Raw genomic sequence first — 7,108 nt, forward strand, 5'->3', positions numbered from 1 at the left:
ACAGTTAATTATTTTAGATCCCCTCGTACCCTAGCTTTATCTCTTTGCACCCTGCCATGGTGGATGAAAAGGGTGGGCACCGGAGGGATAGCTCAGGTTCATGGGGCATTGCTACTTTCTTAGCGGTTCTGGCATGTGGTTTGAAAATGAGCAATTTAACAAAGGTGGAATTCCCCTCCCCCTTCCCCAATTTCAGCTATTTGTGGTAGCTCTTTGTTTTAACCCAGGATAGAAAAAAGAGGAGGTGGTTATTTTGGTGCCCAAGCAGATACTGAACATCACCTGCTTTGACTGCTACAGTGTAATTTATCCATATCTCCATCCCTATTTTTGGCATGTTCTGAGGATTCCCATCAGAGAACCACACAAGGCTGCGTCTTCATTTTTACAGGACCCAGAGATACCGGGAGCTTCAGACTGTGCTGTGGTGTTCAGGGGAAGTAACTTTATTTATGAGAAAACAAGTTAAAGATTATTTTGTGTTTTGGGAGAATGAAAAGAATTTATAGTAATCACAGTCCAAAGCTTACATCTTTTCTGATGTTAAAACTCAGCAGAAAACACCAAAAGAAATTGTTTTGCTGGAGATAGACAAGAGGAAGCCCCGGCAGAGTTAGATACATCAAATAGGCTACTTTTATTGAATGTACTGAATTAAATGACAAGGAACTATATTAAGTGCATACATATTACCTGTCATTGACTACATCGGAAGCCCTAAATCTCTTAGCAAAGAGATCTGAGTGTGCAGGGAAAGTGAGTACTGAACACAAGCTGGTGTGTGTGGTGGTGTGTGTTCTGAGAGCTTTAAAAATTTTTTTATTTATTTTTCCCCAATTTTACTGAGACATAATTGACAAATAACACTGTATTAGTTTTAGGTGTACAGCATGATGATTTGATATATGTATATATTGTGAAATTATCACAATAAGTTCAGTTAACACCTAATCATTGCATACTGAGATATTTTATTGAGTTATAATTAACATATAATGTTACATTAGTTTCAGGTGTACAACATAGTGATTTGATATTCTTATACATTATGAAGTGATCACCATAATAAAACCAGTTACCGTCCATCACCACGCAAAGCTGCTACAATATTATGAAACTTTTTCCCTATATGTACATTACATACCCCTGACATATCTTTTTTGGTATGTTTTTGGGGCTTTGGGGGGAGATTAATTAGGTTATTTATTTATTTAAATGCAGGTACTGGGGATGGAACTCAGGACCTCATGCATGTTAGGCACGTGCTCTGCCACTGACCTATATACCCTCCTCACTGTGACATATCTTATAGCTGGAAGTTTGTACCTCTTAATCCGCTTCGCCTATTTCATCCGTCCCCCCGGCTCTTCCCCTCTGGCAACCACCAGTTTGTTCTGCGATCTTTTTGAAGGAAGGATAGACATCTCAAATTTCTTTTCATTTTTTAATTGAAGTATGGTAAGTATACAATGTTGTGTCAATTTCTGGTGTACAGCATTTCTGGTGTTCAGTCATACATATACATACATATATTTGTTTTCATACTCTTTTTCATTAAAGGTTACTACAAGATATTGAATATAGTTCCCTGTGCTCTACAGTAGAAACTTGTTGTTTTTCTGACATCTTAAATTTCTTATTGCAATGCTGTGATGTTTCTTACTTTCCCTATAATAACCTTCTAACGCCCCTCCTTATCCCCTCCCTCCCTTTTCCTCCAACACTTTCCTAAAGTAGCATTTGGGGAAAACCTGTTTTGTTTTTAAGTTGGAATTTTATAAGCCAGCCCCTTATGTGATAACATACCCAAGAAATCAGGAGTTATGTGTCTATTTTGGAAATGCAGTTTTTAAAACTGCAGCGGGCACTTGTTAATTTCCCTGGCAGCATAGCATCAAGAAGTGATATTTGCATTTTAAAGCATTATTAGACGATACAATTTGAGATTAAAAAAAAAAATTCACACTTCCAGGCTTTGGTAATGTCCTCACAATAGTGCTTTCTGTATGATGGACATCATTCCCCAGTGTCAAAAGGGGACTCCCTTCCCGGAAGTTAGCATTTTCCAGGGTCTCTTCTGTGCCATCTTACTCTAGGGAGAAGGAGTGCACTCGGAGTCCAGTTAGAAGCCTGCTCCTAACTCCCATCTCAGGCTTTGACCTCATTTTCTACAGCTGCAAGCACAGTATGTTGGAATGAGGGTCTGGACAGAGAGCTCTTGCTGCTCTGAATCTCTATGGTTCCAAGAACACAGACGAAATAATAGCATAACCTAAATTTTGTACGAATTCGTTGCTTGACTGTGTTTAGCCTAGATGTGTGTGTGTGTCTGTGTGTGTGTGTGTGTGTGTGTGAGTTTTCTAGGAAGAATATAATTATAGCGGATGCATTCCAGAATAATGACAAGCAATAAAACTGGGAAGAGTAAGGCCGACTGTCTCTATGGTAACCTTCAGTAACGATGCGTATGCATATTTTACTCATTTTGTTCATTTGTATTTTAGAATATAAATCATTTTCTGTACATGATCGTGCATGCGTGACCATCAGTTACTTTTGGCCGCAGTGATTATTGGCTATTGGGAATCATAAGAGCTGTGGAGGAGGTGGGTGGAGGAGACACAGGGAGAGAGATGACTAATTTTAACCTTTTCTGGAACAAACAGGTGATTACTTCAGAAAAAGATGATTTTAGTATTTACTTCCCCTTCCCCCCACCCCAGACACCTTTCCCAGTGATGTATAAATGCCTTTCTGCATTGACCTTGTCTTTCAACCACTCACGTTAGGCTGGGGCTTCTTCCATTTTTTTAATAACATTTTATTTTTATTTTATTTTATTTTTATTGCTAAGCATGTGCTCTACCACTGAGCTATACCCACTCGCCCTGGGGCTTTGCTTCTTTTCAAGTGCTGTGTAGACTTGAGAGCATTTTGCATTTAAGTGAATCTGGGGGAATCTTTACAGCAGAGATGCTCAGTTGTCTTCTGCTTGTTGGGGACAACTCTTTGAGGTCCTCATTTGCTTAACGTCTCATCGTGAGAATTTAAGGACTACTACAGAACATCTTCATTAGACTTATTAAACCAGATGGCTGAACAAACTGTAACATCGGGAACCTAAGGTTTCTCAGGGTCGTAACAGTTTTATGTTCAGGCTGTGACATCTTCAAGGCACCTGCAGTTGATAAATCACTTCTCTCCATGGCCTCCTAGTTTTCATCACGGTGTTAAAAATGTCCCAATACTAGCTGATGAGTTTGCCGGCTTTGCTGTGAAAAGGCATATTATAAAAAGGATCCACAGAAGGCAGGAGTCTCTCTGTGATCCATGTTGGTCCCAGGAAGCATGGTTTCATTTTGCTTGTGTGTTGCTGAGGACCAGGGGTTGAGCTGATAGTTGAGTGGCCTGAACTGTTGTCATAGAAGGTGATGGTTTCTTAGAGGTTCTTTTCCAGGAACACCTGAACAACTATGAAGAAACTGCTAATTAGCAGCTCTCCAAAAATATTTTCAAAAAAAAAGATGCTTTGCCAAGACATGGAAACAATCCAAGTGCCCATGAACAGACGATTGGTTTAAGAAAATGTGGTATATATATACAATGGACTACTTACCCATAAAAAAATGAAATAATGCCATTTGCAGCAACTTGGATAAACCTAGAGATTCTCATAGTAAGTGAACTAAGTCAGACAGAGAAAGACAAATATTACATGATATCACTTCTACGTGGAATCTAAAATATGATACAAATGAACTTATTTACAAAACAGAAACAGACTCACAAACATAGAAAACAAATTTATGGTTACCGGGGGGAAGTAGGGGTAGGGATAAATTAGGAGTTTGGGATGGGTAGATGCAATCTAATGTGTACAAAATAGATAAACAACAACAACCTACTGTATAGCACAGGGAACTACATTCAGTATCTTATAATAACCCGTAATGGAAAAGAATCTGAAAAATATGTATATAACTGAATCACGTTGCCATAAACCTGAAACTGACACGATATTGTAAACCAACTATGCTTCAGTTAAAAAAAATGATGCTTTGCATTTGAATGCCCCATCACAGATTTCTTCTCATCAAGAAAACCTAGGCTTTTCCATTTAAAACCTCCCATGCTTCCCAGAGCAAGAGAACTAATTCTTCGGTCTCAAAGGCTAACAGAGCCTCTCCTCACAGAGAGCTATGGCCACTGAAATGTTCAAAAGCAATTATAATATGCCCCTCCGCCAGGCTTCCTCCTGCGACGGGCGTGGGTCATGCTCTCGCTTGCTCTCTTTCTGAAACCGTCTTGGTTCCATGTTCCCTGCACAAAACGCCCGGTGAAGCCACAGAAACCGTCCCTGCTACAGAGCCGGAGTTGCCACAGCCCCAGGCTGAGACAGAATCAGACAGTGATGAGTCAGTGCCGGAGCTTGAGGAACAGGATTCCACACAGACAACCCCAGGACAAGCCCAGCTGACAGCAGCAGCAGCTGAAATCGATGAAGAACCAGTCAGTAGAGCAAAACGGAGCCGAAATGAAAAGAAGGCATGGAAGGCTATGTCCAAACTGGGTCTTTGACAGGTTACAGGGGTTACTAGAGTCACTATCTGGAAATCTGAGAATATCCTCTTTCATCATCGTAAAACCAGATGTCTACAAGAGCCCAGCTTCAGATACCTACATAATTTTGCGGGAAGCCAAGATCGAGGATTTATCTCAGCAAGCACAGCTAACAGCTGCTGAGAAAGTCTAAGTTCAAGGCGAAGCTGTCTCAAACATTCAAGAAAACACACAGACCCCCAACTGTACAAGAGGAAGAGGTTGATGAAATAGGTGTGGAAGTTAAGGACATAGAATTGGTCATGTCACAAGCAAATGTTGTCGAGAGCAAAGGCAGTCCAAGCCCTGACAACAGTAGTGATATTGTAAATGCTACTATGGAATTAACAATGTAACCACCCGAAAGAACAATTTTTTGAGTGTTTCAAAAGAGTAACTGCAGCTTGATTTGAAATTTGTACTGTTTCTATCATTTATTGTTATGGCTTCTTGTTAGATGAAAAAAAAAAAGCAATTATAACATATTCAAGGCCCTCTTCCTTATGGGTCCAGCAAATACCTCTGCCATCTGTCTACCTGCTTTTTCTGTCACTCCTGAAATTCTGACACCATGCTCACGGTCAAAGCCACTCCCGTGACAATGCAAGTTTGCTTTCTGCTTTTCTCATTCCCTTTCTGCTTTTCATGCCACTGTCAAATTCACCTTCTTTGTCACAGTAATTCTCTTAAAATCACTAAGAGGTTTGGATTCTCAAGGTCTAGAACCCGGTTTTTCTGCTAGTTCTGATATATTTTTTCCTTGACCTTGTTACTGTGCTTAGACCCAGAGAAGTAACATTTTTTTCTGCATTTATAAAAATCTCTACTCCTCCCCAAAGATATTTCCCCGTGGTTGGCTATTTTAACAGATAACATGGAGCACGTACCATGCATTCCTTTCCTTAGTCCTTAAAAATAACTTTCAGCTTTTCTTCTGCTCTATAGTTATTCCCAGATAGTTTTTTTTGCAAGTGTAGCGCGATGACTTGCTACTCTTTTAAAGGCTATCGTGATTTTAAAAAGCCAAAACTTTCTTTTTATCACCCCCACAGTCCTAATGCATCCAACAAAGATTGCGAAGTGGCCAAGGAACAGTATGTGATCCAGGAAGGATATCTTTGTTTCTTGGCAAAGTGATAGAACCTGGACATCTGCAGCTCAACAGAGCTGTGAGATACTTTCTCTTTAAAAAATTTTTTTTTTTTGCGGGGGGAAGTAATTAGGATTCTTTATTTATTTATTTTTAATGGAGGTACTGGGGATTGAACCTGGGACCTTGTGCATGCTAAGCATGTGCTCTACCACCGAATTATACTCTCCCCCCTGCCCTGTGAGATACTGTCTTAATTGTGAAATAAGGTTTAATCATATTCAGATTTCATGTAAATTATCTGAAAAATTAATAATCCAAGTGTGATGTGAAGGGTACCGTTTTATTCATTTGATTCATTACTTATTCATTTTATTCATTGTATTCCCTACATTACTGGCTACAAGAGCTTTTTTTTCAGTTTCTTAAAGAAATTTTTTTATGTTTTATTTATTCTTGTATTATTTAATTATTTTATTTTGGTGAGGGGAGGTAACTAGGTTTATTTATTTTTAGAGGAGCTACTGGAGATTAAACCCAGGACCCCATGCATGCTAAGCAAGTGCTCTACCATTTGAGCTATACCCTCCCCCAAGAGCTTTCTGTAGAATTCTGCCAGACCAAGACAGGCCTTTCCTCTGAGCGATAGTGATAAAGTTGTCTGCTTATGTGAATTGCAGCATTTCTGCTGTCTTCAAGTAAAACGCTAAAAGATGAGCTGGAGGAATTTGTAAGCATACTTTTTGTTTCTTGATGACTATTCTGCCTCACAGAGAGATTGAGTGACTTGACTGCTCTGAGAGGTGTTGTGAGAGAGGAGGTAGGGGCCCATCTAGGGGGTTACAGCACTTATTTGCCGGGCTTGGAGCAAATATTCAGTGAATGTGATTTATGTAATGAGTGTTAAAGTACAGTTGCAACATTTTTTATATATTTTAAGGTTGGCCTTTTGAACATTTGAATTTCACAGAATATGTAAAAATGATTTGATTTACAGGACTGATGTATTTAAATCTCTATGTGGAAGACATACAGATGGCCAATAGGCACATGAAAAGATGCTCAGTATCGCTAATTATCAGAGAAATGCAAATCAAAACTATAATGAGGTATCAGCTCACACTAGTCAGATTGGCCATCTTTAAAAAGCCCACAAATGATAGATGCTGGAGAGGGTGTGGAGAAAAGGGAACCCTCCTACACTGTTGGAGGGAATGTAAATTGGTGCAGCCATTGTGGAAAACAGTATGGAGTTTCCTTAAAAGACTAAAAACAGATTTACCATATAATCTAGCAATCCCACTCCTGGGCATATATCCAGAGGGAACTCTAATTTAAAAAGTTACATGCACCTCTGTTCATAGCAGCACTATTTACAATAGCCAAGACATGGAAACAACCTAAACAGATGACTGGATA

General features: G+C 39.4%; 1 pseudogene; it reads left to right on the forward strand.

Moving 5' to 3' along the window:
• The first annotated feature begins 2,442 nt into the window (after positions 1-2,442).
• LOC102543506 (nascent polypeptide-associated complex subunit alpha pseudogene) lies at positions 2,443-4,955 on the forward strand (annotated as a pseudogene).
• Positions 4,956-7,108: the final 2,153 nt, after the last annotated feature.

Source organism: Vicugna pacos, chromosome X, assembly GCF_048564905.1.
Source record: "Vicugna pacos chromosome X, VicPac4, whole genome shotgun sequence".
NCBI lineage: Eukaryota > Metazoa > Chordata > Mammalia > Artiodactyla > Camelidae > Vicugna > Vicugna pacos.